The sequence below is a fragment of the Pseudophryne corroboree genome, chromosome 12 (genome assembly GCF_028390025.1).
Source record: "Pseudophryne corroboree isolate aPseCor3 chromosome 12, aPseCor3.hap2, whole genome shotgun sequence".
Lineage (NCBI taxonomy): Eukaryota > Metazoa > Chordata > Amphibia > Anura > Myobatrachidae > Pseudophryne > Pseudophryne corroboree.
Window position 1 is genome coordinate 51,599,204 of NC_086455.1, and position 11,993 is coordinate 51,611,196.

The window sequence follows — 11,993 nt, forward strand, 5'->3', positions numbered from 1 at the left end:
TTATATATAACTGTGGATGCATTATATTCAAGAACAATTTTATTTTTACAGCATAAAAAAAATGGACAGTATGAATTGGGTGTGGTTCATCAAATCGACAGTGTCTAGGTCGACAATGTTTAGGTCGACCACTATAGGTCGACAGTCACTAGGTCGACATGGATGGAAGGTCGACAGGGTTTCTAGGTCGACATGTGCTAGGTCGACAGGTCTAAAGGTCGACATGAGGATTTTTTTTATTTTTTTTTGGTGTCGTTTTCTTCGTAGAGTGACCGGGATCCCAAATTAGTGCACCGCGTCCCCTCGCATGGCTCGCTTCGCTCGCCATGCTTCGGGTATGGTGCCTTCGCTCCGCTACCGCTACCGCTACACTTTACCGTTCCAATCGTAGTCCACGTGGATCGTTAAGTATGAAAAAATTCAAAAAAAGAATTTTTTTTTTTAAAAACTCATGTCGACCTTTAGACCTGTCGACCTAGCACATGTCGACCTAGAAACCCTGTCGACCTTCCATCCATGTCGACCTAGTGACTGTCGACCTATAGTGGTTGACCTAAACATTGTCGACCTAGACACTGTCGATCTTCAGACCGGATCCCGTATGAATTACCGCAGTAAACAGCAGTCTAGGCTATCTCTAATAATGAATGAACTACCCTACATGTAAGTTTCTTTTTTGAATTAAGTATATTGTATTGATTTTCAGTAAAAACAAAGCCAAGCAAAAAAGGAAATCAATAACAGACACTACAAATAAATCACATTAGTAATATACATGTAGGTTTCTTATTAGTTGTGTAATTGTCTATCATCAAGCTTTTTTCCCAATGAAAGTTACACAGTGGGAGTCATTCTGACCCGCTCGCTGCTTTTTATCGCAGCCGAGCGAACGGGTACCCACTGCGCATGCACCGGCGCCGTAGTGCGCCGGCACATGCCAGATGGGCGAAGGCTGTAGCTGGGCTGCGATTGCCTCTGCCTGATTGACAGGCAGAGGCTGTTGCTGGGCGGGAGTGGGCGGAGCGGCGGCGTTTGGCTGCCGTTTCGTGGGCGCGGTCCGGCCAACGCAGGCGTGACCGGACCGTGTGGGGAGCGGCCCATAGCGGCTGCGTGACGTCATACGCAGCCACTGCGGGCCGGGGAGCGACGAGTAGCTCCCGGCCAGCATGCTAAAGCTGCGCTGGTCGGGAGCTACTCCTGAAGCGCAAAGGCATCGCTGCAGTGCGATGCCTTTGTACTTCTGCGGGTGGGTGGGTGGGGGGGCAGCACTGACATGCGGGGCGGACTAGCCCTGTGCTGGGCGTCCCCCCGCATGTCAGTGTGAATGATTGCAGCTATGCTAAATTTATCTCGGAATGAGGGCCAATGATACAAGAGTAATAGCTTCACACCATGTGCTGTATAAGTTACCTTCCATACCCTGGCTAAGTGTGCAGGTTCTTATTATACTCATTTCTGAAATGATTTCATTGATTTCTTCCTGTTTCTGGTAATAATTCTAATAGTTAAAAATTATATAAAAAAACAAAAGGTGCCTGTACTGCGTGCCCCTGAGAAGCACTACCCATTGCACATACAGTATCAGCACAGAGTAACATGTATATCCAGTGAGTGATAGAAGTCACAGAAACTTCTCTTCAAACAGGAACTGATATCAAATAATGGGGTGTACTACAGTATGCCGGTGCTCGTGATCCTAGCGCCCAGCATACCAGTGCCGGGATCCCGACCGCCGGGATACCGGCAGCAGGGCGAGCGCAAAAGAACCGCTTGCGGACTCGCTGTGCTCGCCATGCTGCGGGCACGGTGGCACGCTATTTATTCTCCCTCCAGGGGACACCCCAAGAGGGAAAATAGTTGTCGGTATGCCGGCTGTCGGGATTCCGGCCCCGCTATGTTTAGCTCCGGGATCCCAACAGCCGGCATATCAAGTGCCACCCAAAATAATATAAGCTGTTGTGTGTTTTATAGGTGCCTGGGAGTTGGACACTTCCACAGAGGTAAGTGATCAGGCTCAGGTGTCTCACCAGTATCCAATGGAATCTGAGACTTATCAATAACATCTTCCTCCAGAATGTGCAGCAGTGCAAACCCACCCAACCTTCTGCAAATCGGGACGAATGTCCTTCAAAATGGAAACCGCCCTGCCAAAGGTGGGACGGTTGTGCGTATGAGGCAGATGCTTGCTGTGGGTCTTTCAGGTCAAGTCACCCACAACTAAATGCTGAGTAATGAAGCATGGATAGGAAAGCAGGGTATTGTTGAGCATAGTATGCAGTAGAGTTGCTGGCAGTCGGGATACCAGTGGTCAGGATACCGACGCCCGGATCCCGACCGCTGACAATGCCGACAGCTGGAATCCCGGCTCTCAGGGGCTATTCCCACTTGTGGGTGTCCACGACACCCATAGAATAGGAATAGAACTTGTGGCGAACCACCGAAACCTGCAGTGTGGCGAGCGCAGCAATCCCACAAGGGGACTCTTTGCCATTGTCAATATACTGATGGGCAGCATCCCAATCGTTGTTAAATCATACTGATCCCTGCTGAACGATAGAAACATGTTACAGCATTAATGCCAGTATGCAATGTGAATAGAGGGGGAGATGATGGTGTTAGCTCCGGAATGAGGGCTGCTTTTCTAACTGAAAAAGAGCATTGCAGTAAATATCTTCAATATATACCGGGAACCCCTGTAGATACATCCAGGGGATGCTTAATATTTCTGGGTACCACCTGAAAACAAGTGTTTTCAGGGGATAGCTCATAAATATTCCTTGATAAATAGGCTCCACAGTGCCATACACATCTCAATATGCGTACACCTCCGTATTCACAGCACATCTGCCTAGCTTACAGCAAGTCATCATGCAATGGCCCCTGCCCTGTAACAACTGCAAAAGATATGTTTCCTAAGAGGTGTGTGCGCTCATAATTGCGGGTCTGCATGAGCCGCATTTGCGTGAACACACCTTTGCTGTACTTGCATAAGTGAAAACGCCTGCTCACTTCCAGGTTCTGCCTAAGGCTGGGTACACAGTAGCCCGATACTGCCTAATTTGTATGCACTATTGTGCGCTCCCATAGGTCACATGCATCATCTTCCGATCGCTGTGCTGCGCGGCGAACCAGAAGATATCGCATGCGACCTGATGCAGTGTAATGAAGGACGCAACGAGATGTCATTCCTTCGTTTATTACATTGGCTAGTGTGTACGGCCAGTGGTGTCACAAGCCACCCCTTAGAAGGGGTGACACCAAATTACCCACTTTTCTGCAGAGACAGGAGCCGGATGCTGCAGATTGATATTCTCCTGTAGCACTCAGCTCCTGTCACACATGAAGAGCCGGCACACACATAGGCCAGTCTCCAGGGCCAGCCAGCGTCTCCAGGGATGCTGGACACGCCCCTGGAGTGACGGAATGGAGATCCATGAGGCCACACCAATTTTGTTAGGCCACACCCACTTTTCAGGCATACGCGCCTCCGGCACTGGGGAGGTAGTGTAGAGTGCACACCGGGTCCAGTGATTTGTGCCAATATCGGCCTAATGTATGTGCCTGATGTGTTACACTCTGCAATCACATATGTGTGTGCCTTGGCTTTGAGGGTATGCACAGGGTTTTAAACCACTGTATTCTATCTTTTCCACAACACCTTGTTACTATAGTTTAATGTTTTCACAGCAATGATACTATTGTAAAGACAAAGGGGTCAATCCTTTTACCTGTGAAGGGTGCAATGTGCCGTTGCCACAGCATTTCAATGCGGCACTAGCACCCGATCTCGCACCCTTCACGGGCTGGTTTCAGGCTGAATTCACACCAAAGTGCTCGGAGCCCTATGGGGCAGTGAACTCTTTTGCGTGAATTCGGGCCACCGTAAAGTGCTGCCACTGCCGCAATGATGCGCACCCGCGAATAGGATCGACCCCAATTGTAATAAAACTGAAGAAGTGTTGTTTTAACCTAAGAGACCCGTTTGTCATTAGATATTTGTGGTATATTTCCTGAAAACAGACATTTTGGAGGGGTACCTGCAAATATTATGTATCCCCCGATGTACTATGAAGGGATTGCAGAACATATCTCTGATATCTGCGACAGTCCCTCCATTGTCATCCACCAATGCTGCATTTATAGGTTTCTTTGGGGACTGCAGTGCTGCTGGATTTGCCAAGCGTGCTTGGCACTGATAGGATAACTCAGTCTCCATGGCGTTATCCTATGGGTTACTATTCTGCAAATATTACCGGGAGAGGGTTCCTCTGAGACCACGCATGCACAGAACAGCTCCCACTTATGATATACTGTAGAAGGGAAATGATTGCTTTTGTGATCATTTTACTTCTTTTCACATCCCAAGGACAGGTCCCTCACCGAGCCCCTCACCCTACATGTGATTGTTAGTACATTTCTAGGAATGTTAGGTTTCTTATTGTCACAAATAGCGTTAATAAGAAATTCTAACTTTTGGGTCTAAAACCTGATAATTAGTAAATATGCCCCTAAATATATTGAGACAATTGTGCATTCCTGTGAGTACTTACTTCTTCTCTTTTATCTCTATACAGTGTGAATTCAAGCAAGATAAGCAATGCCAGCTAGCCCAGTGCTCACGCTGCATCCAGGGCCACCTAAACTGCATTGTACACCCTGGGCAAAGCAATGCACTGGACCCCTACACACCCATTCACAGGTACCAATTAAAAGAAAAATCATAGCATGCCCCTCCTGCGGTTCAGCTCTGTTTCTTCATATGCTTCCATACAGTGAATGGCTGTCAACACTCCGATTGGTGGGTAGCTCCAGTCATCCACTAATCGGCATGCTAATAGATATTCACTGTCTGGCTGAAGGCTGGGAGGCAGAACAGAATGCTTCTTCTCACTCTCTGCTTTAAGGTCCCTAGAATTGTGGGGCCCTGGGCAGCTGCCCTGTGTGCTTATATGTCAAGATGGTCCTGTCTGCACCAGCACAGATGGTACTGGTCCTAAGTTGAGTAACATTGAGCCTCTCCTGGTTCCCCTGTTCAATGGGTATCTGAGTAATATTGTAATGAGAGTGCATTAACATGTCACATGTGCACCAGTGCATACATTTGCAGTGTCACAAGAGCAGGGGTTAAAGTGAGGGGGACGAAGGGGAACTGAGTTCCACCACCTGTAATGGTAGGGGGAACTAGTTCCACCTCCTCCATTGCCCTGCACAGTAATTCCAACAGAAAAACCTGCCCCACCACCTACACCAATAGATGATACAGGCGGTGCTAGTGTTACTGATGAGCTGCAGCCACTTCCCCCTTCCTCAGGTCCTGGTGGCTCTGCGCACCATGCGCATGCGCATTTAGCAACTAATCGCAGCATAGCGAAAATCGGCAATGAGCGAACACCTCGGAATGACCCCCATAGTGGCCTCCCTAATAATAAAATAATAACATATAGTATAAAATATGAGGCAGCTGCCATGTTATAAAGGAAGGTCTATTGATAAATATACAGTACCTGCCTTGTAAAAGGTGAATGTCCCTAATATAAAATGTCTATGGGGGAGATGTACTAAGCCTTGGAAAGAGATAATGGGGGTCATTCCGAGTTGATCACTCGCTAGCTAGTTTTAGCAGCCATGCAAACGCTTTGCCGCCGCCCACTGGGGAGTGTATTTTAGCTTAGCAGAAGTGCGAATGCATGTGCAGCCGAGCTCTGCAAAAACAGTTTGTGCAGTTTGAGTAGCTCTGAACCTACTCGGCGCTTGCGATCACTTCAGCCTATTCGTGTCCGGATTTGACGTCATACACCCGCCCAGCGAACGCCCAGCCACGCCTGTGTTTTTTCAGACACGCCTGCGTTTTTGCAAACACTCCCTGAAAACGGTCAGTTGGCACCCAAAAACGCTCCCTTCCTGTCAATCTTCTTGCGGCCGTCAGTGCGACTGAAAACTTCGCTAGAACCTGTGCAAAACAACAAATGCCTTTGTGCCCGTACATCGCGCGTGCGCACTGCGGTGCATACGCATGCGCAGAAATGCAGATTTTTAGCCTGATCGCTGCGCTGCGAACAACAGCAGCTAGCGATCAACTCGGAATGACCCCCAAAGTACCAACAAATCAGCTCCTGGTTGTCATTTTTTAAACACAGCCTGTAACGTGGCAGTCAGGGGTGAGTGGCTGGTACTTCATCTTTCTTCAGGACTTACTACATCTCCCCCACAGCCTGTAACATGGCATTTAGGAGCTGATTGGCTTGTACTGTATTTCTCTAAGGCTGAGTACATCTCCCCCAATATTAGTTTGTAGTAGGAATGATGTTGCTGATCTCAGGTTACATAATGACTAGGCACACCCTGGATTGTATGAGGGCTACATATCTGATTTTGCCTAGGGCCCATGTATTCAAGTACTCTTGCATAATATTATTCTACATAAAAAGATAGACAAAAATTACCAGTTTTTACATTGTTTAGAACAGTTTGTCCTCAAATGTCATTATATTGTAAATACACTGTATTTCTGACTGCTACACAATGAAGGAATATCTTCTCTATTATGCTAAGCAGTGACTTATCCACTGTGGGTTCAGGGTGTGCAGTACATAGAACAATGAGTCACAGACCTTGAATCAGTCCCTTGACTGGGTTGGGCACGTCACCACCTGTTGCTATTGCCTTTCCTCAGCACGTCTTGCTGCCTGGTCTTCTCCCCACCACAGTAGAAGACTGATGATGCAGCTCCCTGATATGGTGGCATTCGGTACTGCGGTGACATCCCCTTGCACATTGGTCCCAGCCTATCAATAACTGGGAGCTGTTGCATCATATGATCAGGTGCAGGAACTCAGGTTCCTCTACAATCTGTGAGATGATGATGAGGGTGACTAATGAACGCTTCTACTGAGGTCTTGACAGAGCTCCTCAGAGATGGGCTACTGTATGTAAAACAACCCACAAATGCTTAATAACCTTGTTACAGTTGTGGATACACTCAGAGTTGTGTAGTGGGTGACAAAAACACTAGACTACGTCCACACCATGCAGCGAACATGACGTCTTGTTGGGAGATGCCATAGATGAAATGCCCACCATCAATGGTAAAGGTGAAGACTGTAACATGACATGACATAAGACATGAGTAGAAAAGTCTTTGGACCTACTGGGGGTGCAGCTTATTTTGTGGTTAAAACGTATCTGCTGTTCAGGGTTTGTACATACCAAGGGGAGGGAACAAGATTTGGTACTGATCTCCCCATGCTTGGGAATACATAAGGAGTTCTGAAGGACCAAGGAACCCCATTTTTGTCTAAGTTGACGAAAGACATCTCTTAGGGGTAATAGCCAGACAAACCTCAGTATACTATATGATTGGTAAAAAGCTTTTATAGAAGCCCAAAACATATAAGTAAAACGGTAACACAGGAAAGAAATGATTGGAATATTGTGGAATATGTATTAAACGTCAATATGGAAAAGAAGTGGTATCAGCGCACATTATGTTCACTGATACTGCTTCTCCGCCATGTATAACAGCGGTGGTTTGGGCAAGGTGACAGGGGCACTATACACCCCTGTCCATATCTACAAGATAGCTCACCGATGTGGCAGGAAATGTATGAATGGCCAGTAGTGTGGCATACTGGAATGTTAACAGATATTGGAAAGTTCCAAAAGCCATTTAATTCTTATCAGTGAGTGGGGGAGTTTTATGGCCCCAAAACCAGTTCTGGCAGACCCTGCCACATGTAGGGGTTTAGGACAGGAAGTGTAGGGGGATTTTAGCAAAAGGAACAAAGCACAGGAGTTCAGTGGGAGCTGAGGTCTAAGGATGAAGGGCACAGGCTAGTGTCCAGAAGAAACGCAGGCTGGGGACTGTGGAACAAGCATGGTACTCCACAGTCCCTGGCATGACGGAGAGAAGAGCAGCGTGTGGGTGTTGCTATGAAGAGAGGGAGAGCCCATATCTGCAGTGTAACAGGAGAGCCAGCAGCTTCAGTGAGAGATGGAGAGTGCAGTGTGAGAGCCACAGTATGCAGAGTACAGTGGAAGGAACCAGGAACAAAGGACCTTCAGGTGTACCCAAGAAGCAGGACGGGAGGTGTGATTCTTCGGGAGAGGACGAGCTGGGTGAGTGGTAGGCAACCACGTTTGGCGGAAGGCCCCCAGTAACGTGTCCATGAGAGATCCCGTTTAGATAGATCCCCTAGCGAATGGGGGAGAGCACACTGAAATGAATCTCAGTTTGCGGAAGCCGCACTACTGATTCCCAGAGACTGCGCTGGTATGTACTGTACTGTAATGCTGTAACATCATTGTTAATGCTGTTATTGCCAGTGAAGCAAATGAAAGGAGATGTAACCTGATGTAACCCATATGAATATTGTGCTGGAGAGAAGAAAAATAAGTTAAATGTTACTGTCGTGATAACCCTGTCTGAACTGTGAATAAACTGCTTGCTTATGTGATGAAACAGCCTGGTGTGCAATGCTTTTTAAAATGACTGATGGACCTGCCGCTGCCCGGCTATAACAGTAGCACTGACCATTTCGACACCTGCAACTATCGATTTCAACAGCTGCAGGTGTTGTTACCTATGCACCACAGCAGGGACAGCACTGTCCCTGGCTGTGATGGGTGCCGGCTCCAGGATACTTGCGAGACTTGCGAAATCTCATGCATGCCCAGTGAGCTGACTGTCGGAGAGAGACAACCCGCATCAACATTAGAGTGATGCACTGCGTGTGCTGACAGGCATTGCTGGAGGGGGGAGTCTCCGGCATCCGAGATGTGAATACATCTTGGCGCTAGGGCTTCCCGATTTGCCTCTCTTATACCCGATAAACTGGCACAAGCCGCAGTACTTGTTCATCATGCAATACCATCAGGGAGGCATCTGATTGGCTCCAAATTTATTCTGTAGTAGGACAATGACACCAAATATACAGACAATGGCCCAGATTTATCAAGCATTGGAGAGTGATAAATTGCACTGTGATAAAGTACCAGCCAATCAGCTCCTAACTGCCATGTTACAGCCTATGTTTTAAAAATGACAGTTAGGAGCTGGTTAGCTGGTACTTTATCACCGTGCAATTTATCACTCTCCAAGGTTTGATAAATCTGGGCCTATATCATTTAAGAACTAACTTTAGTGTAAAGAAGAACAAGGAGTCCTTGAAGTGATGATATGGATATGGTCCTGGCCCCCACAGAGCTCTGATCTTGACATCATGGAGTCTGTCTGGGATTACTTGAAGAGACAGAAAGATTTGAGCACACCTACATCCACAGAAGATCTATGGTTAGTTCTCCAAGATGTTTGAGACAACCTCCCTGTCGAGTGCCTTCAAAAATAGATAGAACTCAGCACTTACCAAAGTAAAGTCACCATAATACATAAATAATACATAAATAATTATTTTCAGCATATTTACAGTTAGAGATGAGCGGGTTCGGATATCCCGGATCCGACCCCCACCCCTGAACTTCACGTTCCAAGCCGGAAACAGAGTCTGGCTTGGGACTTCCCGCCAGACTCGGATCCCTCAGCGAGGCAAAATGTCATCAGCATCGCTGCCATTTTCACTTCGGACTTGTAGTTCTACAGAAGAAAAAAGGGGGGTGTTGACGTGTTGTAGGTGCACTGTCTCTAGCATTACTGATATCATATAGCTTAGCATATAATAAATAGTGGAGTTTAGTTATGAATTGATCAATGCATGAAGCTGCAGCCCCGCGGCAAGGGACTCCACTCTGCTGCAGTACCTAACACTATAGGGGTTCAAACCTAGGGCACGGGACCCCCAAAAAAACCACAGCCAAGCAACCCCAGGGCATCGCAGGGAATAATTATGTGTAGTGAGAAGGATTAAGGGATAGGTGAGAAAAAAAGGGTGTTATGGGGTGAATTAATATAAGTGAAAAAAATGTGTAACATGTATAATAAACAAACGGTGAAAGTGCCAAATTAAATGTAATGCTGCGATGCCCTGTTGTCGCCCAGCCACGGCAGTCCAGGAGGCCCCGTACCCCAGGAGCCACCCCATTTCTGACCTATTGTTCTGAATAATTGGACTTACCTAGAATTGTGCCATATTCACAAGTGCAGTCATGCTAGGTACCCTAGTTAAAATAAATGAGGGTCAGGTGCGGGTGGGTGCAAGTCTTAAGGGCCCTACTCACTGGCCGACCCGCCGCCGAGCTGCCCGACGGCGGATACGGCCGACGAGCGACCCGGCGGCGGGGGGGCAGTGACGGGGGGAGTGAAGTTTCTTCACTCCCCCCGTCACGCGGCTACATTGTAGTGCAGGCAAATATGGACGAGATCGTCCATATTGGCCTGCATGCACAGCCGACGGGAGACCAGCGATTAACGAGCGCGGGGCCGCGCATCGTTCATCGCAGGAGTCTCCACACTGAAAGATATGAACGAGTTCTCGTTCATTTATGAACGAGATCGTTCATATCTTTCAAAAAATCGGCCAGTGTGTAGGGCCCTTAAGAATGAAGGTGTCTCACTCCTTCAGGTGTGTCTATACAAAACACTTTTAGTTTGCTAGGGAGGGGCCTTAGACTGCACACCTATAGCTGCCAGTAATGTGAGGTGCTACCTACTGAGACTTGTAGTTCTACAGAAGAAAAAAGGGGGGTGTTGTAGGTGCACTGTCTCTAGCATTACTGATATCATATAGCTTAGCATATAATAAATAGTGGAGTTTAGTTATGAATTGATCAATGCATGAAGCTGCAGCCCCGCGGCAAGGGACTCCACTCTGCTGCAGTACCTAACACTTTAGGGGTTTAAACCTAGGGCACGGGACCCCCAAAAAAACCACAGCCAAGCAACCCCAGGGCATCGCAGGGAATAATTATGTGTAGTGAGAAGGATTAAGGGATAGGTGAGAAAAAAAGGGTGTTATGGGGTGAATTAATATAAGTGAAAAAAATGTGTAACATGTATAATAAACAAACGGTGAAAGTGACAAATTAAATGTAATGCTGCGATGCCCTGTTGTCGCCCAGCCACGGCAGTCCAGGAGGCCCCGTACCCCAGGAGCCACCCCATTTCTGACCTATTGTTCTGAATAATTGGACTTACCTAGAATTGTGCCATATTCACAAGTGCAGTCATGCTAGGTACCCTAGTTAAAATAAATGAGGGTCAGGTGCGGGTGGGTGCAAGTCTAAGAATGAAGGTGTCTCACTCCTTCAGGTGTGTCTATACAAAACACTTTTAGTTTGCTAGGGAGGGGCCTTAGACTGCACACCTATAGCTGCCAGTAATGTGAGGTGCTACCTACTGAGACTTGTAGTTCTACAGAAGAAAAAAGGGGGGTGTTGTAGGTGCACTGTCTCTAGCATTACTGATACGGACTTGGACAGTGAGGGCGACAGACCTCTGTCTCCCTGTGGGTGATGGCATCGGGTAGGGTCAGTGTGTGCTCTTTAGGGGTGCTGTCCTGTGCACTGTTAGGGGTGCTGTCCTGTCACTGTGGTGTCCTGTGCTGTAAGGGCTGCTCTACATGGGTGTTGCTGTCCTGTCACTGTGCTGTACAGGGGGTGCTGTCCTGTATGCTTTAAAAAAATACAGGGGTGTTGTAAAGGTACACTGGCCATGTCTTGTATGCTGTAAAATTACAGGGGTGTTGCTAAAATATAGGGGTGCTGGCCCTGTCCTGTATGCTATAAAAATACAGGGGTGCTGTGAAAATACAGGGGTGCTGGTTCTACCCTGTATGGTGTAAAAATACAGGGGTGCTGTATAAATAAAGGTACACTAGTCCTGTCCTGTATGCTGTAAAAATACAGGGGTGCTGTGAAAATACAGGGGTGCTGGCCCTGTTCCGTATGCTGTAAAAATACAGGGGTGCTGTAAAAATACAGGGGTGTTTTTTTTTAAATAACGGGGTGCTGGTCCTGTCCTGTATGCTGTAATAATACAGGGGTGCTGTGAAAATACAGGTACGCTGGCCCTGTTCTGTATGCTGTAAACATACAGGGGTGTT